This window comes from Prionailurus bengalensis, chromosome F2, assembly GCF_016509475.1.
Source record: "Prionailurus bengalensis isolate Pbe53 chromosome F2, Fcat_Pben_1.1_paternal_pri, whole genome shotgun sequence".
Classification (NCBI taxonomy): Eukaryota; Metazoa; Chordata; class Mammalia; order Carnivora; family Felidae; genus Prionailurus; species Prionailurus bengalensis.
In genome coordinates, this window is record NC_057353.1 from 70594973 (window position 1) to 70621558 (window position 26586).

The window sequence follows — 26586 nt, forward strand, 5'->3', positions numbered from 1 at the left end:
GTTTGGATCTTGATCTAATCATCTGGCCACTTGTGTTGAAACAGACTCTTGACCCTTTCACCACTGAGTCTCATGGAGCATGAAACTCCCCCTAAAGTCTGTCTCAAAGCAGCCCCAGCGGTGGTTTCTTTTTGACAGAAAAGGCCCTTTAGAGAACTGACTTGTGCAGGAGGAGAGGCTGTGGCCACAGAGTCGTGTCATGAAGCGAATGACCAAAATACCCAAACTTGCCCATGCAAATGGGTGTGATCTCCCCGACAGCCCTTTTAGAAGGCTCTAGACTTCTCGAACTCCTTTTTGAAAGGGTCTTTCCAGCCAGCGGCTTATTCTTTTGAACCTCATATCTTTCTTGCAGGGGCAGGGCGGGCGAGGTGGGAAGGAAGGGGCGATGCCTGCTTTCCAGGCCCTTCCTTCTCTGCCACGAGGATGAGACAGACCCCTGCCCGGCGTGTGAGGGAGCTGGCTTGCCCTGGGTCTCTCCCACTTTCCACCACACACATTGCCACCCTCTGTAGAGATCAGGGTTGAATTTGGGCAAGGGTTCAACGTTTCTTGGAAGCATCTTTTGTGAGGCTAAAAAATCAACTGGTAGATGTGTCCATTAGCAAATCCGGTGATATCTTCCTTCAAAATGTGTGTCCATTTCACCCCTTCTCATCCCCTCTTCTGGTGACTTTACAGACCAGGCTGCCTCCCCCTTCTGCCTGGACCACTGCAGTAGCCTGCCTCCAAACGGGCCTGGCTTCTACCCTCCCCTCCCTCCTCTCTCAGCAGCCAGGGAGATCTTTTCAAAATGTAACCCAAATCCTGGGACTCACCTGCTCAAAACCCTTCAGTGGAGTCCCACCCCACCTAGAATAAAGTCCAGAATTCCTCTTGTGCCCTATACGGCCCTCCCTGCGTGGACCCTAGGCCCTCGCTTTCTTCCTTTTCTCCTTGCTCACTCCACTCTCCGCACTGGTCTTCTTGCTATAGACCAAACATATCTAAGCGCAGGCTGGCTTCAGGGCCTTAGCACGGAATGGTCCCCTTTTCCGGAACATTCTTTCCCCTGGATACCTGGCTCATTTCCTCACTGCATTCAGATCTCCATTCAGATGTCAACTCCCAGAGAGACCGTCTCTGACCATCCTCCCCCACTACAGTATCCCCCAGGCCCCACTTGCTGTCATTCTCCATAGTTCTCATGTCTTGCTGACATTATTACAGATTTGGTGACTTTTTTGCATCTCCCAGCAGAATACAAGCCCTGTGAGGAAAGTATGTTGTTTTGTTCATTCAGATATTCCCAGACCCCAGAATATTCTGCAGCTGGTGCTCAGTAAATATTAAACTAGGTAAGGCCTTTTGGGGGTGGACACAAGGTATATCTAACAAAGTCCTAAGCCTGATGTCTCTTGTAAACTCACGAAGCTGGCTCTGCACCTGCTTCTCGGAAAGCTACAGACAGGTTCCAAACAGCGGGAACAACACTGGGTCGGTGTTTAACGTCCCCAAGGGAACCCCCCTGGATGCGCAGGTGACTGGATGACTCCACCCGCATTTGTCTTAACATCCTCTCCCTCGCATCTGGCTCCCGTTCCCTTCTTGTGCTTCTGGGCACCAGACAAGCAGCGTCACGTTCTGGTGTCTGTACCAGTCAGGCGATGGTTCTCATCTGTGATGGTTCGAAAGCAAAGGGGCCCCGTTTCTTGACATTCTCCCCACTGAAAGGCGGGATCTACGTCCTTTCCTGGAGTCCTGTGATGGCTCCAGGCAGCGGAGCCGCAAAGGCTCACGCAGCTCCCTCCAGATCTCCTTACTCGCTTCGCAGGAAGCACCGAGGCCGGGGTGCTGAAGAGTCCAAGTGCTGGTGCTCTGGCCTGTGGTCTCAGCTGGGCTCTCAGCCCCCAGCGCTGGCCGACAGCCACACAAACTGCCATTTTGGATGTTTAGACCTTTTGCACTTTCAGATGACCACAGCCCGGCTGACATCTGACTACAAGGGCAGGGGAAACCCCAAGTCACGACTGCCCAGCCCAGCCCTTCCCAAATTCCTGACCAGAAACTCATGAGCGGCCTAAAGCGATTGGTGTCTTCTGATGCCAAGTTGTGCGATAATTGGAACTCAGCAGAACCCCGCCCGCACTCTCTCCCCTCCGTACTAAGCACTATGAGCGAACGTTTCTTTAACACCCTGGTTGTCCGATTTCTCACATGTAAGTGAGGGGTGACCATCTACATTCATGTGGTGGCTGTAGAACAGAAGCGGGTTTTGTTTCACACCTAGTCTGGTTCCCAGCACACGCTGTATTTCCTCAAATCTGAGATGCTACCAGTTGCCCGACTCCCTGTTAATTTACGTGTCATTAACAGAGGAAGAAATGCCTTCAATTAAACGACTGAGCGCCACTTGTCGGACGCATCCATATTTGGGGAAGGTGAAATTTGAAAAGATGTGTGTCTGGGGATCTTTGGTTCCAAGAATCACACACGCCTCGGTAAGCCCAGGCACAGAATTAGATCCCAAGTTTGAGTTTGGGCGGAATGAGAAGAAACCTTGAAGCGAATGTGCCTTCTTCGGAAAGTCTCCAACCTGTCATTCTGCTTGACACGAGAAAACACAAAGACCAGTAGAGGTACCCTTGTGGTCCAGGCACAAACTGTCTTCCCCAGGCTGCTCTCAAATGGCAGAGTTCAAATGCTATTGGTCACAGTTATTCAGCAAAAACATACTTTGCACGAGGGATGAAGTCAGATCCCCAGTTTTGGCTGTAAGAGGACAAGCTGTTTGTTAGTGGAAGGCTCATCTCTAGTAATAGTAACAGACTGAGCCCCATTCTCTTCAGGTTTTGAGTCTTTTTTCTTTTCTTTTCTTTTCTTTTTTTTTGGACATGAACTAGTAGTGCCTTGTGAGATGCCATCCAGTGAGCAAAAGGGGTCTGGGCAGGGGGCAGAATGATGGCAGAGGGGACTCAGACTACATCTAAGGGAGCAGACACGTTAAGAAGCGTCATCATGCTAGCAGGCTTGAGGCTTAGCCTTCATACGGAATGCCCCATTTGGCCAGTACAACCTTCATTTGCAAGGTGAGCCCCCTTCAGGACCAGAGAGGTTAAGTCTCTTGCTCAAAGTCACACAGCGTTCGTAGGCCAGCAATCCATCAGACACAGAGCTTGTGCTCTTAACCACATCGCTCTGCCGATCAGGGTGTTTCCAAGAATGCAGACGTGAGTTCACATGAGACTCCAGCCAGCCCAGTGCTCAGCACGGCTGTCTTTCCGGTCTCACTTAACAGAGAATTCCTTTTCTGTACCTTCTTTCTTTTGCCAATGTGAGTTTTCCACCGATCAGGTTCTTCTGACCTCCTCTTCTCCTTGGTGAAAACCAAAATGTCTTCCAAGGTCCAGCTGACATGAGGCATCTTAACCCTTGTTCCTACGGGGTGAGTCCGGCACCTTGCCCCTGGGGCAGTTTGGCTGGGCCTCCTGGAGGTGCTGGTGGTGTTTCTGTGGGTCACTCCTCTTAGACTGGAAGTTTCCTGAGGCTCTAGGGTTAGACCTGAGTCTGGATCCCCCCTCTACAGCTTACGACCTGGGTCCTTGGACAAGTTTCTTTGCTTTCCTGGGCTTTAATTTTTGTATCTATGAAAGGTGATAACTTACTTCTCAAGGTTGTCCTGAACATGAAGTGCGTTTGCTTAGATCACACGATAAGGGCCCTAGACTGTCTGTTATTACATGTGAGGTTCTTGCTCAGTGTCTTTGTGCATCATCGCATCTCGTCCTCACAACCACCCTCTGAGGTAGGTTCTTTCACTCTCGTCCCCACTGTACAGATGAGGAAGCTGAGGTAAAACCACGTCCCCCTGGCCCCACAGCTAGAAGATGACAAAACCAGACTCGACTCTTGCCTCCGAAACCTGCTCTCTGGATGGGACCCCATTGGAAACCTTATGTGGACGGAGTTCTGAGGAGGTTTTGTCACCAACCAGCCCCTTGGGGTGTGCTTTAATTAAGGTCTTAATTTCCCACTCCTTCGTATCTAGGAGACCTTGATCCTGACTTATAGGAGAAGAATGCTCCAACCAGCTTTGTCTTGGCGAAATGTTTACATACTGCCCATTCCTGCCAATAACAGCTTCCCTCACCTTCTGGCTCTCTCGGGTGGTGGCTTATCAGCACCATAATTGCCCATTTATATAATGAGCTAAAAACATGGATCAGGTTATTGGCCTTCAAAAGCTCAAGCAAACCCCTAAGTGAAATTCAGATCCCACTTCATTCTCCAATCCAAGGATGTCACGGCCACTGTCATCATGTACCTCGAATGACTTGGCTGGTTGAGTTCCTTTCTGGTTGACTGTATTGCCAATCTCACGGGCACCCCCTAAAATGCAGGCAAAAGAAAGCAGGCATTTCTGATATGTTGTTTTCATGTTTTCCTCAAGGAGTGTCAGTTAAAGTCCCTGAACAAAATGAACTTCATTTTGTTTGCCATAGAATATTCTGAATGAATAGAGCGAGATCCATCATCCAGGGGTCAGATGCTGGGCAGGCCCTTGAGAAGACTGGGCTCCTCAGAGGAGAAAGCGGGGCAGGGGTGGGTGGGTGCACTCCATTTGGCAGCAAGGCAGAGATCTTCCTGGTTGAAGATGGATCTGGAAAAAGCCGAGGGGCTCAGAGGGTGCTCCCAGGTTGAATCGCAGTCCCAGCTCATTGTGCAGACCAGGCAGCCAGCCAGTGCCATGCTTGGGACGGCAGCCATGACATTGGCCTCCCCTGTTCGTGGCAGAACAGGGATTGAAACTGTGGTGGAGAAAGATATCAGGGCAGAAATTATTCACGACCTGCCCCGTGTCAAGCACTGGGAGAGTCTCCTCAAACATTTGGGGGATTTTCCCTGTATCGACTCATGCTGACTTCTGATTTATTCCCGTTGTCCTCTCTGAGTGATGGGTGACTTCAGTCCGTTGAAATGTATAGAGACCTATTTTATGGCCGAGCATAGGGTCTGTCGTAGATAATGCTGTGTGTGCACTTGAGAGGATGTGTCCTCTGCAGGTTTGGATGCTCCATAGATGTTATTTGTGAAGGCCCGGGACTGTGCCCGGGAGTGGACGGTGTTCATTCTGCAATGCTCCCGGGGGAAGGGCAAGGGCATACGTCCAAGGAGCTGAGAAGGCACAGCTAGGCTCTGACCCTGGGAGGCAGACACGGTACCAGCTTGTTCTCCAAGTGGCCCGACTAAGAAGAAAAGGCTGAGAGCCCTAGAGGGACCTCTGAGGTCAGGAGAAGTTGGCTAGAGATTTGCTCAAGGGCGGGGAATTAACCCATGGAAGGGAGCGGAGCAACCGTGCGCCCTTGCAACTCTCTCTCCCTCGGCCCCTCTCTTCCCTGCACGCGTTCAGCAAACATCCGTCCGAGACTTGATCTTCATAGTTGCTGTGCTAGGCTGCGGGATAAAGGACTCAACATTGCCCCTGCCCTCCCAGAATCTGCAGGGTGCTAGGGATGCAGATAATTAACGGGCAACCTTGCCAAGCAGGGTGGGGGGCGTAGCTGGAAAAGTGCATACCTATCAGAGTATAGTCATTCCTGCCTACCTTCTCCCTCTCTCTTTCTCAGTGACACAGATTCACAGATAAATGAGAATTTCCACAGGGAAGGTAAAAGATGAAGGAAACATGGTCCTATCTGTAAACCTATTTAGGAAATAATTTCACGAAGGGCAGGGAACTTGTGAGTTCAGAGAGCCTGGCATGCCAGGACCAAAGAGAGAGCTTTGAAATTGTGTGTGTGTGTGTGTGTGTGTGTGTGTGTGCACATGCCCACACTGGACCCTTTTTTACAAACTGGAGAAGATCTGGGTGCCTTTGGAGAATAATGCTTTTTTTTTTTTTAGTTTATTTTTATTTATTTTGATAGAGACAGAGACAGCATGACTGGGAGAGGGGCAGAGAGTGAGGGGGGAGAGAGGGAATCCCAAGCAGGCTGCACACTGCCAGTGCAGAGCCCAGTGCGGGACTTGAACTCACTGATCATGAGTTCATGACCTGAGCTGAAGCCAGATTCCTGGCGCTCTAAGAATAAAGCTTTTAGAATACCTATGGTACAACACTCAGTTTTACAAAGGAAAACAATGATGTTAAAATGCAGCTCCATGCAGGGACCTCCATCGCCCACGCCCCTTCCTGGGAGAGGGGGGCCTGGAGGTTTCTGGAGTAGCGGAGAGAGATTTTCAGGCAAGAAAGAAAATTCTTTCTACAGTTTGGTAATTCTGTATTTACGGAACTAGCCATCTCCAAGACTCAGATGGCTTTCTCCCCTTTTCCATTTCCCTTGTTGTCCCCCTGGATGGAGGAGGGTGGGAAGTTAAAGGCTGACTTTGATGGGAGGGAGGGAAGCCTGAGGCTGGGTGGTCAGAGAATGTGTTTCTTTGGTAGCCTTTGGGTAACTTGTTAGGCTTTTCTACCCTATTTGAGAGTTTACTGAATAGAGAGGACACCCCGGGAGGGGAGGGTGACCCTGCATGGGAGCTGAAGAGAAGCCTGAGGTTCAGGGAGGACCCACGCTCTACTCTGGCAGAGGCTGTGGGCCCCATGAGACCAGACACATTATGGAGGAACTACTGGCAGCCGCTTTGCTTATACCCCGCACCCCCCATCCTTATTCCCACCCTAGGACCCGAGACTCCACATTTTACCCCTGAGACAACACTGAGCAGAGTTAATCCGAAATCACGCAGCTCCAGCCAGAAGTGGGGGAGCTGAGATCTGACTCCACGTAATCCCAGGCTCTGAGACCCTCGTTGCCACTGCACCATGTCCAGCTGGCTGCCGACAGCGTGGAGACCTTGGGTGCGGCTCCTGGAATCAGGTTGCCTGGGTTCCTATCCCAGCTCAACTGTCGAACGGCATGATGATCCAAGGTAAGTTCCTGACCCTGACCTTCCCCATCTCTGAAATGGGATGGTTTTACCACCTTCCTCGGGGACTTTTGCTGATGACTTCAGAGATAATGCACTTAAAGCTTTGAGCACGCGAGCCTGACGTGTCCGTGCTCGTGAGACTTGGTTGCTGTGGTTATTATTAGCCCAGCAGGATAAGGAGCAATGTTCGGGGGGCCCTGGTGTGCGGTCGCCCCTCTGTTTACTCCTCTGGCTGGCAGGCGGTCAGGGGTTTGTTTTTCTGGTACAAAGGTTGTCCTGGTGTTCCGGAGTGACCCGGCAGGGCTGAGATTATCATACAACCCCGCACGCCCGGCCAAGTTCGGCGCTCGCCTTGGCAGCCTGCACGGCCTGTGCCACTGTGGTCGAGGGAACCGCTCATCTTCAGGCTGTTTCTCACTTTGGAGAAGCCTGACCTTCGCTCAGAGTGATCCTCTATTCCCACGTCACACAGTGGCCCGCTCACCCACTCCCTCCCAAAGCACGACATTTGTTACTCCCCAGGGAGGCAATAAGGTCGCGGCGCCTTCAAGACCCTTGTTTTTCCTTCATCTCTTCCTCTGCCCTCCTAACTCTGCCCCCCACTGGTGTTTCTCAGACACCGGAGGGGGGTGCCATGAGGACTGGGAGGCAGCGAAGAACAGGGCCCCTGGCCTCCAACAGCCAGGGCATCGCTGCTCCAAGCTTTAAGTTCCTTGCCGGCAGAACATAGCACGTGGTTTATGTGTACAAGCCTTTAAAAATAGATACAACCTTTCATCAGGTTGGGAGACTTGAATGGTTCAATAGGAAAACCCATGCGAACATATCACAAGCTCTCCTCTTGCTGAGCCCGTGCCTGCCTTCCAGCCTGGCGGTGGCCACTACTGCTTCGGGCCTCGGGCCGCCCCCACCTCACCTGTCCGGGCTGCAGGGAGGGGCTCAGCGGCTCAGCCTTGCTCCCAGCCCCCAGGGGGCTGCAGACTGAGAGCCTCAGGCTCTGGCCATTCCTGAATTGTCACAGCAGAGCAGATGGCCCCCAGGAGTCCCCAGCGCCCTGCAGCTCATCCCTTCTTCCGGGCAGGGGCCTCAGGCCTTCCTCTGGCCAACCCACCCCCCTTCCCAGGGGCTGTGGTGCCTTTTGCGCAGCTGGTAGGTCCCTTGCCCTCCACACAGCCTTCTATCTCCCCACTTTGGACCTTGGCCTTTCTGTTTCTTGCTGCCCAGGTGCCCATCTCTGATGGCTAAAATGCGGCTCGGCCCAAAGGACCCCTCCCTGAGCTTCACCCGCTGGCCCCGCATCTGGAACAATTGTGCGTATTTTTCAACCTTAAAAATCCACTTTTCAGCCTTCTCGTTTTACGTATGTGACGTATTTGTTGCCACGCTCCATAAGGAAAGGTCTCACCCCCACCAGGCTCAGGCAGCTGGGAAAATGGAATGAATGTGGGCTTCTCTGTGCACCTCTGTTCTCCCATCTGTGAAATGCGAATGACCATTGTAAGTCGCCAACCTTCTGAAGAGTTGTCATAAGGCTTAAAAGAGGCTCTTGACGTGAACATCTCCTACCTCATGGTCCTGAACATTTAAAAAGATCAGTGAATGAATGATTGATCGAATGATCGAATGAATGAATGAATGAATGCCTTTATGGTTCTGTTTGCAATTGTCAAAAACAGATAGACTTTTGCTATCATCCGTACTGTCCTTAGGAATTCTGTACTTGTGGCTTGGAAACCTAGGTTCCGGGTTAGACTCCTGAGTCACCCACTTAAGGATGTGATCCAGGCATGAACTGAATCTTCCCCCACTGCAATGACATCATGTAGGACAGGGGTCAGTAAACTATGACCTGTGGGCGACCTCCAACCCACTGCTGCTTTTGTACAGCCCAGACACTGAAAATGGTTGTTATGTTTTCAAATGTTGTTTACATTTAAAACTTTACATGTTTGCATGTACATTTGATTTAATTTATATATTTTTCACTTTTTTTTTTAAATTTTTATTTTTGAGAGACAGAGAAACAGCACGAGTTGGGGAGGGGCAGAGAGAGAGGGAGACACAGAATCCAAAGGGGGCTCCAGGCTCTGAGCTGTCAGCACAGAGCCCGACGTGGGGCTCGAACCCACAAACTGTGAGACGGTGACCTGAGCCGAAGTTGGACGCTTAACCGACTGAGCCACCCAGACGCCCCTCATTTTTACATTTGAAAAATAAAAACTCAAAAGAAGAATGCTATTTCCTAACACATGAGAACTATGGGAAATTCCGAGTATCTACGGATGGAATTTTATTGACAGCCCGCCATGCTTGTTCCTTGATGAACTGTCTCTATGGAGACAGGGGGTGCATACCTCGCTTGCACTCTCTAAGGCACAGTCGAGTAGGTGCGACAGACACCACATGGCCCACGACTCACAATTTTTTACTACCCAGCCCTTTGCAAAAAGACTTTGCCCAATCCCTGGTCTGTGAGACAGGAGCAATGGTGCATACCGACCCCTCTGTGCAGATGAAGTGTTCAATTCAAGTGCCTAGCACCAAGCGGAAACTCTAGAAAAGTCCGTCCCTCCTCTCTCTCCCTTTCCCATCTTCATTCCTTTCCACAGAGAGCTCTTTTATTTCAGGGTCCAAGCCACATAAAACCATAAAAAGAGGACGGCAGGCTGGCTCCCACCATGCCCTGCGCAGACGGGCCTTCAGACAGCAGGGCTGTGTTCATCGGCTCTGTCCCCTGGCCCTCGGCCGCCCCGGCCAGGCCAATCTGTGCGGCTGCTGAGGGTGGGGCCTCGTCAGAGCCCCCCCTGGGTCCTCAGGGACGTCTGGGCCATCGTGTAGGGGTGCCCTAGGGAGCTGCCTCTCTTGCATTTATCAGAGGCTGGTGGTTTCCACCCCATCATTTCTGCTTTGGGGCATTTCTGGAAGCTGGGCCAGTGCCCCACAATAGGTGCCCACAGCCACACGTTAGCTCAGCTTGGGAAGACCGCTCAGCAGATGCAGCCTCTGGGCTGGAATCCAGGGTCTTGGCCCCGAACTGCAGGATGGCACAGAGTCGTGGCCAGACCTGAGGTTTGGCATCTGGTCTGGCAGCCCAGCCCTGCTCCTCACAAGCTCTGGGATGTCTCCTCACAAGCTGCTGGGCTTCTTTCCTTCCTCTGGAAAGTTGGGGTGATGGTTTCTCCTGTGGAGGGGCATAGACAGGGTTTTCATCACGTAAGCAGGGTTTTGCCTTTTTCTGCACTGACACCCTATGCCGAGAACAGCGGCTGGCCTGTGGTGAGCACACAGCAAACACCTGTTATTGAAAAGACATCCACTCAAAAGAGAGAACGTATGTGGCATGCCTGTCGCATCATCGGCTCGCATGAAATAGTCATACTGCTGTGTCTGCTCTGAACCAGGAATCAGCACGCTACAGCCCACAAGCCAAATCTGGCCCACCGCCTGATGTTGTAAATAAAGTTTTATTGGAACGTGGCCACACCCATTCACTTACCTGTTGTCCAGAGCTGATCTCCCGCAGCAGCGATGGAGCTCCATCGTTATGAGAGAAACCTGTGGCCTTCCGAAAGCTAAACTACATCCCGTCTGGCTTTTTACAGCAAATCCTCGTGGCCCCTGCTCTGAACGTGAACGTCGAGGCCACCCTGTCTGCTGGTGACCACGGATTTCATTTCCCCCCGATTGCAGGCGTGTGGGCAGTTACAAGTTGAAAACCAGCAGCCGGCTTCAAATACATTTTCTTCATGCCCTCTCTGAAGTACTTCGTTTTTCCTTTGACACCTTAATTCTGCCACGCTATTCCAGCATGCTGAGAATAGACTTCTCAATGCCCTGCGGCTCCCACGGGTAAGGTGGTGTTACTCTCATTTCTGGGTAAGAAGAAACTCAAGCCACCCGTCAATTGCTGGTGTATTCATTAGGGATCGGCCACGTGTCCTGCAATGAGTCTAGGCCTCCTCACAGGAGGAGAGTCAAGATAAAATAAGGATAATGTGCTAGATACAACTTACTACTTGGTTCCAAGGGATGAAGTGCTGGCCGGGAGCCAAAGGAAGGTCACTGTGTCTGGGGCACAGAGTGCATAGGTTTGTCATTGTTGTGAACGGGGGGACCTTGGACACCTTAGTTACCTTCACTTGGCGTCAATTTTCCAATCTGTAAAATGGCAACAATGATACTTCACCTCATCAGGTTGTTCTGAAGACTAAATGCGCTCAAGCGCCTGAAACATAGTAACTACTCAGCTATTTTCATAATAAGTCCTTTATTTCTCAGTTTGGGAGAGAGATAGTCAACAGCTTTTTGCTACATGTTGCCGCTCCCTTAGATGGTCAGGGCCCACGGTTAGGAGCCTCTTACGACTTTGATTTTGGGGGTGGTGAGAAGGATCTTCCTGGGCACCACGTACTAAGGGCTCCCTGTCTACGGTGCCAGCTGAGCAAGGCGGGGTCATTGTCTAGTTACCATTTCATGGTCAGCAGATCTTTTTCGTCTTCCTTTCCCTCTGCAAAGACAGAATAACAGGCTTCCAGGTCCCTACGCCCCAAGGAAGAGACTGACCAGGAACCCATGAAGGCTGGGTTCAATGAGACAAGTACATCCTTGCAACTAAAGGTGCAGGAAGTCAGCCAGGACTTCCAGGCGTGGAGCCTGGTCACTTCTGTCTTGTTCATGGCTTAGAACAGCGCCTGGAACATGGTAAACGGTTCATAAATGTTGGGGAGGATAAACAGTCCCCTCTTGTGAGTGTCACACTGCCTGCTGTCCTCAGAGGCTCTGGCTTCCTGTGTCTCTTAGACTGTGATGCCATGATGCCAACAGGTGAGGTCCAAACTCAGAGTGAGAGCACACAGCAGCCCTGCCTGGCCCTCCCCGTGTCCCTGGTCCTACCACATTTCCTCTGCATCACCTGTCCAGGCTTCCCATCACTGAGTCTGCTGTTCCCCCTGTGCCCAGGGCTCTTCCCACCATTGCCCCTAGCCCAGCCCTGTAAGGTACAGGAAACCAGCCAACAGGACCCTGGCCCCAGCCACATCTGGATCTCCAGGCTCAATCTCCGTCTATACCGGGGAGTGTGAGATTACAGTGTGCAGGCCAGATCTGGTCAGTGGTCGGTTTTTGTAAGGACCTTGGACTGAGAATGGTGTTTACATTTCCAAAGGGTTGAAATTTTTAAAAAGAATGCACAACAGAGACTATATGGCTGACGAAGCCCAAAACACTGACTCTCTGGTCCTTTATGGAAAAGGCTTGCTGACTCCTGGCCCAGATAGTCCTCTGATACACTAGCCGGGAGGACAGACCGTGTGAACCAGGCCCCGTGTCAGGGCTTCAGGCTCGGAGTTATTTCTTGCCACTTACCAACCCCGAGGCAGGTGGTGTTCTCGCCCCTTGTAGAGATGGGGGAAACTGAGGCATAAGAGGTTAATTCACTTGCCTGAGAATCTAAATAAATGGCAGAGCCAGGATTCAAACCCAGACAGGCAGATTTTTTACTCATGGTGCCATTTTTCTTCTGGACACTGCCTAGCACAAGCTTTAGGACTCGCCCATACTCTGTCCCATTCCGGACCCCTTGTCGCAGAGATGAACTTCAGAAAACACCGCCCTCTGCCAGCATGAGTTTCTGTCTTCCTCTGACCCACAGTCAGTTACCAGGTGTTTGGTACCCCCGCCTCCTCTCCCCTCCCGGCCACCCCCCAAGACAGTTCATCTCCTGTGGGGCTGACAAGGCTGTGCTGCCTCTGTCTGCCCCACGCAGTGGCCTGGAACCCTATTCTGTCCTGCTCCCTGAGTCCTGACGCTTTTCCATGAGCTGGGCCTGAAGTTGTTCCCACTGAGTCTCTCTTCCTGGGGCATCCCTGTGCCCTCTTGTCTCTGCTTCCTTCCACCCATCTTGTCCCTCCCATGAGGAACTGGATCCATGGCCTCGGGTCAAGAGTGCACACGTGGGAAGTGCAGTTAACTCCTGGTACCGGGCATGGACCCTTTGTAGCCCAAGGACTGCGGCTGAGATCCTCCCCTCCTGGGAGAAAGGGGAGAAGCCCCAGGGTTCAGAGTAACATGGAGGCCAGCCCAGAGGTGGTGTTGCAACCCAGGGGAAACATTGCACTTCAGGGCTGTGCAGGTGGAGTGGTGCCTTGCGATCAACAGTCTAAGCGCAGGGGCACAGGAGGGGTAAGAATGGAAAGACAGCTGCCAAGAGGAACAGAGAGCTTCTCAAATCCCCCCCAGCCCGTCTCCTCCCCACAGCACCAGCCCGGCTTTGACAAAACCCGCCCTTCCGGTAGTAGTCCCTCCACCTTGGCTGGAAATCACTGTGTGCAGAGTGAAGACAGAGGCCATCTTCTGGTGTGACCATGGACAGGTTACTTAGCGCTCTGTCCCTTACATTCCTCTTTTTTTCAGATGGTGACGGTGGTAAGTACGTGGTAGGGTCTTATTCATAGATCACATGCTCCTGGCACTTAGTAGGTGCTGAGTGTGAGAATGACTTCCCCGGGGGATGCTGAATTGTGAGCTCTTCCCAGGTCATCCTGGGAAGGATGCTCTCAAGAACGCTCTGCAATTGAGGATGTACGGGAGGCCCCTAGGTCAAGGCTGACAGGAGAGGCCTCTCAAGGGCCCGACCAACATGCTGTGTTTCTCCTTCTGAGGCTGAAGAGGCAGACTCTCTCCAGACTGGAGAGTCTCGCCAGCGTCTCAGACTTCTGATTCCCCTGGCTTCGTATCCACCTTTCTGTGGTCTTCTCCATCCTTGTTAATGACAACGCCAACTCTTCAGTCGCTCAGCCTTGGAGTCCGTTAACCTTGGTCTCCCCATCACTCACCTATCCTATCCAGACCATCAGCAAACCATACCCAGAATATCATGCCCTCTCACCACCCCAAAGCCCCTACCTGGGTCCCAGCCACCATCATTTCTTGCCTGCATTAGTACAACAGCCCTTGACGGGTCTCTGCGTCTGCCCTTTGCCCCTCTACAATCTGTTCTCACAGCAACAGCCAGAGTCACCCTTGGAAATCAAGCCGGGGCACATGACCTTTCTGCTCCAAACCCCCCCGCAGGCTTCCCATCCTGATCAGAGTAAAAGCCACGGGCCTTGCAATGGTCTGGGAGGCCCATATGAACCAGCCCCGCTACCCTGACCATGCCCTCGTTCCTTCTGTCCTGTTCATCCCACCTGCCATCCTGCCCCTGCCCTCTCACAGACACTCGAGCTCCGCTCAACAGCTTGCTCTTGCTGGACTCCCTCATCACCGCTCACTCCCTTAGCTCTTCCGGGCCTTTGTTCTGGCCTTACCACCTCAGCCAGGCCTCCCCTGGCCACTATTTCACATTCACCGTCGTACCCCCCGCCCCCACCACTCTGCAACTCTCATTCTTCTCTTTCCTGCCTTTATTTTTCTCCGTTGTTCTTGGCACCTTGTACCGTGTCTCACGATTGTGTGAGTTGATCCATTAGTACCCCTTATCTCGCTGGAGATTCAATTCCAGGGGGGCAGGGATTTCTGTCTTAGCCCCCACTGAGAACCCCACCTGTGACATGGTGGCACTCTGTAAATATTTGTGGAATGAATGAATGACCTTAGACCAAAGACAGCCGGCACAGAAAATAAACCTCTATTTCAAGCAAAAGCCTTTTGGTTTTATATATACATATATACATATATACATATATACATATATATATATATACATATATATATACATATATACATGTATATATATATGTATATATGTATATACATATATACATGTATATATATATATGTATATGTATATGTATATATACACATACATACATATATATATGATAAAATATCTGTGTTTTATATATTTATATATGGCTGAAAGTTTCAAGCATGTATATCATATATAGACATAGCATGTATATCAAGATATATATAAAAAGTTCATGTGTGTATATATATCTCTCAAAGACCAAAATATATTTTATATATATAACCGAGGTGCCATGTTTTTTGCAAAGGAGGACACTTTCTGGCTTCCCTGGCTGCCTGCCAAGATGCACTCAAGCCATGATGTACAGTCAACGGGGCACTTTTTGCCTCTGGTTTTCCAGAGTGGAGAGCACATCATTGCCAGGAAGTTTGTGCCTCACTCTTAGTTCCCCAGGGTGGCCTGCCAGTCACCGGCGTGGTACCTCAGACAATGGAGATGCAGGGGCCGTGATTCCCTGCCTGTATGTCAAGGTCTTCGACGCCCACTTGCACATGAGCTGGAAGAGGCGTGCCCGTCTCAGAGCGTGAAGAGCTGGCGAAGTCCCCACGGTTTCTCTCTGTCTCCTGGACCCACCTTCCCCTCTTCACAGTGGCTTCTTTGTGTCCCCCATGGGGCCATCTCCTGCCCCTCCAGCTCATTTCCAGCTCGTGGCTTTGCTGACTCCTCACCTACCTGTGCTGTTTTCTGTACTGCATAGAAATGGGTCCTCCAGGAAGACATATTGGAGTCCTGACCCACAGCAACTGTGAGTGTGACCTTATTTGGAAATAGGGTCTGTGTGGACATAATCCAGTTTAGATGAAGTCATTCTGGATCAAGATGGCCTCCAATCCAGTCATGGTGTCTTTGTAAGAGAGATGGACAGACGGGGAGAAGGCCGTGTGAAGGCAGGGGCAGACATGGGTGGGGACGCTTCTGCAAGCCATGTGGTGTGTAAGGTTGCTGGCCCACCACAAAGGCTAGAGGAGGCCAGGAAGGACCTTGCCTTTCAGGTGTCAGAGGGAGCATGGCCCCACGGACACCTCGATTCAAGACCTTCATCCTCCAGAACTGCCACAGAATAAAGTTCTATGGTTTTAAGCCTCCCAGTCTGTGGAGCTTTGGCCACCCCAGAAGACCCACACACTCCCCTCCACCCTTCAGTCTCCTCCTCAGTGTCACCTCTTTGTTGAGTTACCCACCCGGGGCACATTTTATCATTCTTCCACCAGGTGCTTATTACCGTGTGTGATTCTGTTTTGCAAGCTTCCCCTGGTGCTCATAAGCCCTCTGCCGTGTCCATATTGCTCACCGCGTGTCCTCAGTCTCTAACACAGCATCTGCACACACAGGGTGGGCAATAAAGTATTTGTAGGATGCATGCATTGCAGTCCAGGGGAATCTTCCAGACTTACAGAATTAGTTTGTGTCATAGAATCTCCAGTCAGAAGATGACCCTGGGTACTTCCCCTAGAAATCCTCAAAGTGCAATTATTCAAATCGAGTTGTTCAACCCAAGTCAGTTGCAGTAAAACAAGAGAGACTTGAGAGTCGGTGAGTACTTTCCCAGCCAGGGTCTGTTCTCACTGCTTAGCCTGAATGTGTTTTCCTGCCAAGAATCAAAAATGAGTTTTACCAGGGTGTTAGCAACACCTTAAATAGAAGAAACACCTCCAAAAATACAAGTTCTTTCGCACTTACCCTCCTCCTCAACCTCCCTCCCAGCCGCCCATCACGGGGACCTCCCAGTCTTGTCTCCGAGCCCTGTTTCGGACCTCCAAATCCTGTGGTATTTTCCCTTCTTGGGCTTTAGATGGAGATGTCCGGTAGGTGCTTTTAGGTGGTTCTAGAATTGACATCTCTTCCGAGACTCGTCTGGCCCATGAACTTGGAGGTTTGGCCTCTAGTGAATTCAGAATGGCCTTTATTGAGCACCTACAATGTGCCGGCTGTGCACAGCAGGGAAGTTTTACAGTCTGTAGCCTCCTTTCCTTTCCATGTAATCTGCTCCAGAAATCTATGTTTGCCATGAAGTGATCTCACTTCAGAGCTATTTTACTGATGAGGTAACTGAAACTCAGAAAGGTTAAGTAATTTGCCTAAGATCACACAGTCAGTAAGTGGTAGAGCCCTTTTCAAACCTGGGTCTGTCTGACTTCCGAGCTAGTGGGGTTTGTGTTTTTTCCTGTAAATTTACAAACGATGAAAGCGACCTTAGTCAGAAATTGTGTTATTGATAGCAAGGAGTTTTATTTTATAAGGATTCGGCTGTGCCTGGGACTGTGGTATCAAGGGTCATCCAGGAGCCTGTTGGGAGGGGTTTATGGACCTGGGACCCTTGGTAGGCGCTCAGGACACTCCATTGACCTTCCAAGCACTCTGGCTGGGGGGGGTCTTCTGCTCCCAGCACTCTACTTCTGACTCTGGGCATTAGACTGGCCATTTCTCTCCTCCAGCCTCGGTTTCCCCAACCATAAAATTAAAACTCAGATTCAGTGATCTTTGAGCAGCTGTCCTGCCCTGATAACCTAGGACGTTAGCACCCTGGGGCTGCAGCCGCCATTCTCCCATGCCCCTCCAAATCAAACCTTCCACTTCTTCCTGGAGCCCATGGTCTAGTCATCCATGCAGGTCCCTGCTGTCAGAGGCCCCCCTTCCCCATCTCTCCCCACTCCCGCAGTTCACATCCTCTTCTTTCCTGGAGCCAGTCCTGCTGGGACAGGTTTCTTCACCTCCCTGTTCTCCTCTAAAACCTACCTCATTGGCTCATTGTGAGAATGACCCAAAACGAAGCCAGAACCAGCGTCCACGGCTTTCTAGGGGCTGAGCTGTGTGGCGCTGGCCCAGAGGCAGACTCTGGAGCTCGGCAGATGTGCTCAAATCTTGGCCATGACACTTACCCCTTTACCAGCTGTGTGGGTATGCGCAAGTTGCTTTACTTCTCTGTGCCTTAATTTTGTTGTTTTTTTTACGCTTATTTATTTATTTTGAGAGAGAGCAAGAGTGAGCGAGCTTGGGGCGGGTCAGAAAGAGAGGGGGAGAGAGAGAGAGAGAGAGAGAGAGAATCCCAAGCAGGCTTTGTACTGTCAGCACAGAGCCCACTGCAGGACTTGAACTCACAAGCTATGGGATCATGATCTGACCCCAAATTAAGAGTCGGACGCTTAACTGACTGAGCCACCCAGGCGCCCTCAGGTTTTTCTTTTGTAAAGTGCAAACCCATCTACTGGCTTGTTATGAGGGTTGAAAGCGTTCATATTTGTAAAGCACATGAAATAGTGGGGGGCACATGGCGAGTGTTATCTCAGAGTTGGCCATCGTTATTAGGTCATCTGATTCTCAAATGAGCCTGATGTAGGAGTGCTCTTCCTATCCTCATTTTATAAACGGGGAAGGTGAGTAACTTTGCCAAGGCCCTGGCCCCATGTTGGCTAGCAGGGTCACAGCCTTCAGCTCTTCTGGCTGGCAGAAATGGGGGAGGGCGGGTAGGTTCTCCGAGTGAGTTGAATGGTCTGCCATAGCCATCTTGAAATTCTGATTAATTGTATCTGAATTTGTGCTTGGGACATAAAGTCCTGCCTCCTATCACCTTCTTGCCTCCTCGGATGGGTTCCTGGCTGTCCCCTCCCTTCCCTTGCCACCTCTGGCACCTACCCTCTGCTCCTGCTGGGGACTGGGGTCCAGGCATGCGAAGGGGCAGGTGGCGGGACGAGGCTGTGGGCATCTGTGAGGGGCTGCACGCACCCCAAAAGCGTTCCCGAACTTGACATTAAACAGCAAACAGGAGCGCCTGGGGGGCTCAGTTTGTTGAGCGTCTGGCTCTTGATTTTGGCTCAGGTCATGTTCTCATGGTTCATGAGTTTGAGCCCAGCATCAGGCTCTGTGCTGACAGTGTGGAGCCTGCTTGGGGTTCTCTCTCTGCCCCTACCCGGCTTGCGTGCTCCTCTCTCAGGATAAATAAATTAAAAAAAAAAAAAAAAGATTTTAAATAGCAAACAGTTCACAACAGATCAAGATAGAAGTTGCAGAATAAAGTAAAAAGCTTTGCTTCTTCCAGTTGGAACAAGAGACCCTGCGTTTTCACTTTGCACTGGATGGGCCTTGCTGATTACGTAGCCAGCCCTGGGCACCTAGCACGTCATAGGCGGACGCAAAATGGTAGTTCTCTTCCCCTTCAACAACCCCCCCCCCCCCAAATGCTTACTCTGAGTTCAGCAATTCAGTGCCGTTGGCTCTGGCTCTTGATTCACCGGTAGAAACAAAGTCTTTTGATGAGAACCCAGACGGTGGTACTTTACTCCTTTCCACAAAGATGCCTTCCCCAGAGGCTCCTAAGGTCTTCGCATGATTGGCACCCCAAATGTGGGCCATTTTCCAACCAGCAGCCCTGTTTGGTAGCGGATGATAGGGAAATCTTACTTTTTCCTTCTTCTGTTGCTATAATCTTCAGACGCAAAGTGTTCTCTTGAAGAGGCACCGTGGGCAATCACTTTATGCAAACGCAGCATCTCTGAGGCTGCCGAGGCTGGGCCGGCCACGGAGGAATGAAGGGTGGACCGCGGGAGCCGGGCAGTGCGCCACCAGGGAGGCCCCACCCGTAGGTCTTGGCATCGGTCCGCTGCTGTCCCCGTGACTTTGGGGAGGGGACCCAGGCCATGGCGGGAGAAGGTGGGAGGCTGACAGCCACGCCGCAGGAACCTCAGAGCCACGGGGTAGGGGAGCCCCTCGTTTGGCCTGGGCCCCATGTGATAGACGGGGCTCCCCGGAGCCGAGTAAGCGGCACCCCAGGCTGAGCCCAGGTACCGCTGCAGATGCGCATCCGGCGAGGGGCCTCGGATGAAGTGGAATGGACAAGGTGCCTTGCTGGGAGCAATGTCTTCTTGCCAGCCACGGCACGTTCTGCAGATGGAACTTTCCAGAAAGAGTGAGGGATGCAGGAGGAGCCCTCCAGGGAAGCTCAGGAAGGAGGCAAGGTGGCCTGGGATTACATAGCAGTACGGGGACAGTGGGGCCCCAGCCAGTTCCCTTTCGTTGGAGCTGTCCTGTCTCTGAGAGCCTGCCGCCCCGGCAGCCAGGCCGGTCTCCTTGGCACGGCTGCTTTGGGCATCTTTGAAACCCTGGATGCGGCAGTTCACACTGTGGACCCACTGAGGCATCCGTGCATCTTCATTGTTCGTGTGCCTGTTCTCACCGCTACCCAAAGTTACCACCCCCGCCCCCCCCCCCCCCTCCACCACCCCCTGCCCAGCTCTGCGGCCCCAACAGCACATTCCCCCAGCAGATACATCAGACACATCTCTCCTGCTTCTCTGTTTACAGGAGAATAGGAAGAGTGGGGCCAGGGCGTAAAAGACTTGGCCTAGGGTTCCTTTGGGTGGGTTTTGTCATGTCCTTGAGAGGGGACAAGACTGGTTTGGGTCAGAATCCAGATAGCACTCTGGACTCCCAACATGTGGTCACGTATATGCTTTTTACTTGTGTTTTGCCATTTTCTGATAGTAGCTGACATTTACTGACTTCTGTCTATAAGCTTGGCCCCCTTGCTGAGCATTCTATATATATAATCCTTTCAATCGTTTCTTTTTTCTCTCCTCTCCTCTCCTCTCCTCTCCTCTCCTTCCCCCTCCCCTCCCTTTCCCCCTCCCCTTCCCCTCCCTTTCCCCCTCCCCTCCCCTTCTCCCTCCCCTCTCCTCTCCTCTCCTCCCTTCCCCTCCCCTCTCCTCTCCCCTCCCCTCTCCCCTCCTCTCCCCTCCCCTCCCCTTCCCTCCCTTCCCTTCCCCTCCCCTCCCTTCCCCTCCCCTCCTCTCTTCTCTTCTCTCCTCTCCTCCCCTCTCTTCTCCTCTCCTTTTCTTTCCTCTCCTGTCAAGTAAGCTCTAGGCCCAATGTGGGGCTTGAACTCACGACCTCAAGATCAAGAGTCTCATGCTCTACCAACTGAGCCAGCCAGGTGTCCCTCCTCTCTTTTCTATTGAGATATAATTTACATACAACAGAATGCAAAGGTCTTAAGTGCCGAGTTTGGTGAGTTTTGACAAATGTATAGACTCGCGTACCCATCCGTCCCCCCAAGTACCCACCCATTACCCCCAAATACAAATATAGGATATGTCCATCCTTCCAGAAATGTCCTCGAGCTTCTTCCGCTCAGTCTCCTACCACCCTCACATGAAGACAACCACTGTTCTGATTTCTGTCACCACGGATGCTGCAGGTTCATTTCTCAGTTCTAGAATTTTTGAAGGAAGTTCTTCTCTTTCATGTCTGACTTCCTTCACTCGTGGAGTGCTTATGATATTCATCCGGGTAGGCCCATAGCTGTTCCTTTCTATTGCTGGCCACTGTCCCGTTGTCTGGATACACACAAACTCTGTGTATGCCTTCATCTATCGATGGCCATTTGGGTTGTTTTCAATTTGGGGTGATTATGAGGAAGCCTGCTATGAGCTTTCACGTACATGGCTGTGTGTAGACATGTGTCTTGGGGAAATACCTAGGAGTGGAATTGTTGGGTCATATGTTAAGTGTATTTTTAGTTTTCTAAGCAGCTGCCAAACTGTTTTTCCAAGGGGCTGTATCATTACTGTACTCCCGCCCATGAGTGCCTGAGAGTTCCAGTTGTTCATACATTCACCGACACTTGGTATTGACAGTCTTTTTTGCTTTGGCCGCCCTGGTTGGTGGGTGGAAATGGTATCTCGTTGTTGTCATTTGCATTTTACCGATGACTCAGTTGCATTGAGCACCTTGTTATGAACTTACTGTGTATATCTCCTTTTGTGAAGGGTCTGTTTGAGCTGTTTTTGCACTTGGGGAGGGAGTCTGCTTGTCTTATCGACACGCGGGAGTTCTCAACATGTTCTGGATACAAGTCCTCTGTGATACATGAGCTGCCGTCTCTGCCTGCGTGATCCTCTGAATCCTCCCGGACCCCTGTGAAGTGGATGTTATTACCTCCGCTTTGTTTTAGAGAGGCAGAGACTGACGCACAGAGAGGTTAAGCGAGATGCCCAGAGTCACACAGCTATACCCAGTAGCAGAGTGGGGATGCAGACCCACTCGTGTGTGACTCAGGGCACTGACATCCAGAAGAGCCCAGAAAGCGTCTCTCCTCTACACACAAATCCTTGTATCTCCCTGGCAGCCTGGAAGCATGCCGTCCTCAAGCCAGTGCCCAGCTGGGTTATTTCAGTTCACACTCGCTCCCTCTGCTTCGCACATACCAGACCATCCTGGGAAGTAGCCGGCTCCCAGAACCCAGTTGGGGCACTGTCTCCTCTGGAGGATGCCACGGGGCTTTGAGCTGCTCTGATGAAAGACAAACTGTGGGCAATTTTATGGGCCTCTGAGGATGCTGGCAGGGTTAGCTCGTGCCAGGAATAACAATGAGGGGCCCAGGCAGGCTTGCTGCCAGCCCTGCTCTGGGACGCGTCCCTAGAGGAGGTGAGCCAGGCAGTGGGGAGGGAGGAGGCCCGTGGGGGGGTGGGCAGGGCTGGGATTCTTGTCCACAGCTGTCTCAAAGAAGGGCTCCTGGGTGCCCCAGGGACCCCGAGAAGGGGAAGGGGCCCCTGTGGCAGTCAGAGCAAGTGTCTGGGAGGTTTTGTGAGAGCAGAAACCAGAGCAGCTACAATCATCAACAAGCTAGTCAGAGTGGCGAGCCCTCGCTGAGGGCCCCCGACGTGCCAGGTACCGTGTCTGCACGTCGTATCCCTAGTAGGTGCCACGTGGAGCTGCTTTGCACTTCCTGGCTTCGTGCTCACAATAGTCTCATGAGATAGGTATAATTAAAACGTCCACAGGAGGAAACCGAGGTTCAGAGAGGTTAAATGATTTGCCTAACGTCACATCGTTTGTAAGTGGTTGAGGTGTAGCTAATTCTAAAGCCCAGTCACTCAGATGCCATGCTCTGATGCCTTTCTGTTCAACAAAATTGTGCCAAATTTCGACTTTTGGTCAAGCACTCCATTAGGTGTCTCGTCAGGGGAATATGATGTTGAACAACATCTGTGTCGTTGGGCCGTGTCGTGGGTTGAATGGTGACTTCCAAAAAGACATGTCCACATCCCAGGATCTATGAGTGTGGGCTCATGTGTAAAAAGGATGTTTGCAGATGTAATTACGTGAAGGATCTTGAGATCATCCTGGGTCACCTGGGTAGTCCTAAACCCAATGACGAGCATCCTTACAAGAGACAGAAGAGGGGAAGACAAGGGAGAAGAGAAGGCCATGTGAAGACAGAGGCAGAGGCTGGAGCAGTGTAGCCACAATCTGGGGAATGTCTGGAGTCACGAGATGCTCCAAGGAGGAAAGACTTCTTCCCTTGAACCTCCAAGGGGGCAGGGCTGTAGTGTATTGTGTTCCTTAGACAGAGTCACTATGTCCAGCCCACACACACTGAAGAGAATTACACAGGGCTTGAGCCCTGGAAGGCAGGATCGGGGGGGGGGGGGGGGCATCTTGGAGGTTCCCCCCCCCCTTTACCCCAGAAGGCGGGAATCCTCCCTTCTATTTCTCTGGCTCTCCCAAGGCCCTGGCTCCAGGCAGAAAGGAAGAGAGAGAACAGTGTGCATTGACCATGTGTGGGCTACTGAGCTGGATTCTTTATATACATCCCATTATGTGGTATCATTTGAACCCAGCAAGGGTTCTGTTCCCATGGAACAGAAGGGGTAACTGAGGCTCAGAAATGAAGGCCACACAGTAGCATATGAGAGTGAGCTACTGGTCCTTATTTTGGCCTCATCACCATCACCTGAATCTCTGGGCCCATGCACAGAGTTTCTCACTGGTAGGTCTAGGATGGGGCTGGTGAATTTGTGTCTCAAACAAGTTCTTCGAGGAAGCTGACTGCAGGTCTGTGGCCCACGCTTTAGAACCACTGGAGAATCATGGTTGCAGCCACAGGGGAACCCCTGAAGTGTTAGCGGATTAACAAATGAAATACATTTCTTGCTCAAGTCACAGTCCTACCAGACTGAGCTGGCTCTCCTGTTCTTGCACTGACTGGAGCATGTGGTTCCCCCAAGGTCACCTTGGAAGGGGAAAGAGGGCAGAGGGTCATGTGGGATGTCTTAAAGGGCCAGGCCTGGAAGTGGCCTTCCTGCCTTTGGCTCACGCTCCATTGGCCCAAACTCAGTCACGTGGCCCGAAACAACCGCAGGGTCGGCTGGGAAATGTAGTCTTCCCAGGAAAAAGAGGCGGTATGCCTAGCAGGCTGCTGGTCAGGGCGAGGCTGGTCCTTGGTCTCAGATGCTTTCCGCCTTCATCTCTTGCCTTCTCCCTGGTTCAGGTGCTTTTGCTGCACTTTCTCATATTAGCCAGTGTCAAGGGATTTTTTTCCCCTTAAAAATTGAGAAAAGAAAAGCGGAAAGAAACATTTCTTGGGTCCGTCGGCCCATTCTGCGGCCATTCGCCTTCACCCTCGTAGAGGGCTGGGTGCTCAGCGGAACAGCTGTCCAGCACGTTGAAAGCTCCCAGTGTGTTTTCCAGGGTTTCTTGCATGAGTTTCACTGCTACCATCTTAAGGAATCGATGCACGGCGGCCATCTTCAGTATTTGGAGCCCCCTTGGCCACTGCGCCTTCAGTGCCTGAACCCTTGACCCAGGGCTTCAGACAGGCTCCGTCCAAGTGAAGAACGTGACGCTCCTGCCACCCTGTCCCCACTGCTCCGGAACGCTCCAAGTGCAACTGCCCCAAACATCTGCAATTTCCAGCTGTCGTGCCTTTGTACATACTGTGACATCTGTCTGAGCTCCCTGCCTTCCCTCCAGACTCAACTCAAATGAAGCTCCATGAAGCGTTCTTCCAACAGTCCAGTGAGTGCTCAACTTGCCCTCATTCCGGAGCAGAGGCATACACACACCTCCCCGTCTGTGCCCACAGTGCAGCACCTGCCACGGCGTCTGTAGACTCCAAAGGCCTCTGCCATGCCCAGCTTTCCTTGTAGAACGTGAGATGTTCGAGGGGAAGGGCAGTGTGGCATCCTTTATGGGCTTCTTCATCACCCGCAATACTGAATCTAGAAACCTCCCTGTGATGCTCAAAGCCCTCCCCAAGACCCAGAGGTGAAGAGTGACGACTCTGGCACTGGTTTGAGTCCCAGCTCCACCACCTGTGGGTTGTGTGACTCTGGGCAATTTGTTAGCTTCACTGTACCTCAGTGTTCCCATGTGTGCAGTGGGGCTAATAGTCTAATGCCTAGTCAATGAAAGAATGCGCCGGAGGCCCTTCGAACAGTGTCAAGTACCTGGAAAACACTCAAGAAATGCCAGTCATCTTTCTGTCATCATCATTACTCTTTGCAACCTTCTCACACACCTGCTGTTCCTATTTGCTGACGATTTTGATGGTCTCACGTGCACCCGTGCTTTTGTGCTGGATGATTCTTCCTCCTGGAGGTCCCTATCTTTGACATGTTCATTCATTCATACCTAGTCATTCATTCATTCATTCATTCATTCACAAAGTTTTTGCTGAATCACAACTGCTCACCCTGTAGACTCATTTCAGTCAGCCCTTCCTTGCCATTCCTACTGGATTTACAACTCCTGTTTTTAAGTTATTAATTCTTCTGTAGCTCTCTGAATAACTTGAAAGCAGAAAAAAATGTCCTTTTCCCCACTGGATTTACTTCCTTGAACCCAGGTCCTAATACGGCTGCCACATAGTAGGAGCTTGATCAATATTACTGAATGAATACTTGAATGCCACACATCTCTGAATCTGTCCCCAGTGCCTAGGATATTGTAAGTGCTCACTTAGGACTCTATTCTCTTACATGAAACCAAATCACCCTGCATTCCTAGCGCCTAGAGGTTGTGATTGGGGGAGAGCCACTTTTAATCAGCATATCTGGATGTTTGCCACTTTCTGAACCAGAAAGCTTTCCCTGGTCCTGTTTGACCAAAGTTAAAGGTGACCACTGGGGCCGTCTTCTGAAAAGTGCAAGAGGATGCCATTTGCACCCGTGTTCCTTGGACCGTTCCGAGAGTCACCAAAGACTTCTCAACTGCCGTATCTGCTGACCCAGTCCAGAGTGTATATCTCATGGTGTCCTGGAACCCCAGTGCCTGGAAATCAGGGAGGAAGGGAAAGAAAAGGAGAGGAAGGGAAGAAGCGGGGGAGGGAGGGAGAAAGGAAGAGGCCCTTCCCCATTGGCCAACACCTTAGAGATGAAGAATTGGAGTCAAAATGATTGTCGCACTAAGCCAATGCTGTGGATGGCAACCTTTGGCCAAAACAGTCCCTCAGGCCTTCTTTCATGAATCTGATTTCTTTGGCCGCTGACATCTGGTCTTGCTTTGCAAGGTGCCTCTAGAACTGAATCTGTCTCCTTTCTACCTCACCTCCTGTAATCGCTGGGCTCCTTGGCTCCTTAGAGGTGGCAGGGTGGAAGTTTGCTTGCTCCCGGGCACTCTAGGATAGCACTTTGTGTGCTGGGAGTGGCCTTACTGCCAATGTTGGGATATGGAAAGGCTCAATCTGGCATCCATCCCATGAGACCCCCTTAGGGGGACACATGGGCTGTTGCCTGTTTATGTCAGGGAGGAACTACAAATGATTTTATAGACATTTTTCCCCCTAATACAATTTATGGAAGGTTGTTCTGACATTGTCCTAACGTTAACTTCTTCTCATCAATTGTCCTCCTAAAACCACGCATAGATCCTGGGTGTTCACTTGTCTTGACTCCTGTGAAACAAAAATAGTATTCATTGATATTTCAATATGTGACGGAGATTTTGCATGATGTTTTCTCATTTGACTCCTTTATTCTTCACAATAATCCTGCAGAATAGATATCCTCGGTCCCTGTTACAGGTAAGGGAATTGTGGCTCAGAGATCTTAATTTCACATCGCTGGTATCTTTTCATTACCTATACAATCTGACTGCCGCTTTAATGGCCCTGCCTGAATCACTTGCAGGGGTTTTTTTCAGGCTACTTTGGC

At 51.3% G+C, this 26586-nt stretch overlaps 1 long non-coding RNA gene across 22 annotated transcripts in view; it reads left to right on the plus strand.

Moving 5' to 3' along the window:
* Positions 1-26586, plus strand: part of LOC122495810 — a 369120-nt gene that overhangs the window by 245568 nt on the left and 96966 nt on the right. For 15 of the 22 annotated variants that reach the window (XR_006300600.1, XR_006300601.1, XR_006300593.1 and 12 more), the window contains 5 exons: positions 6663-6909; positions 8134-8219; positions 10512-10758; positions 11425-11610; positions 14907-16192. This is a non-coding gene — a long non-coding RNA (uncharacterized LOC122495810). Of the gene's footprint in view, positions 1-6662; positions 6910-8133; positions 8220-10511; positions 10759-11424; positions 11734-14906; positions 16193-26586 lie in introns of all 22 variants that reach the window. The other 7 variants (XR_006300594.1, XR_006300585.1, XR_006300598.1 and 4 more) reach the window with 7 other exon arrangements.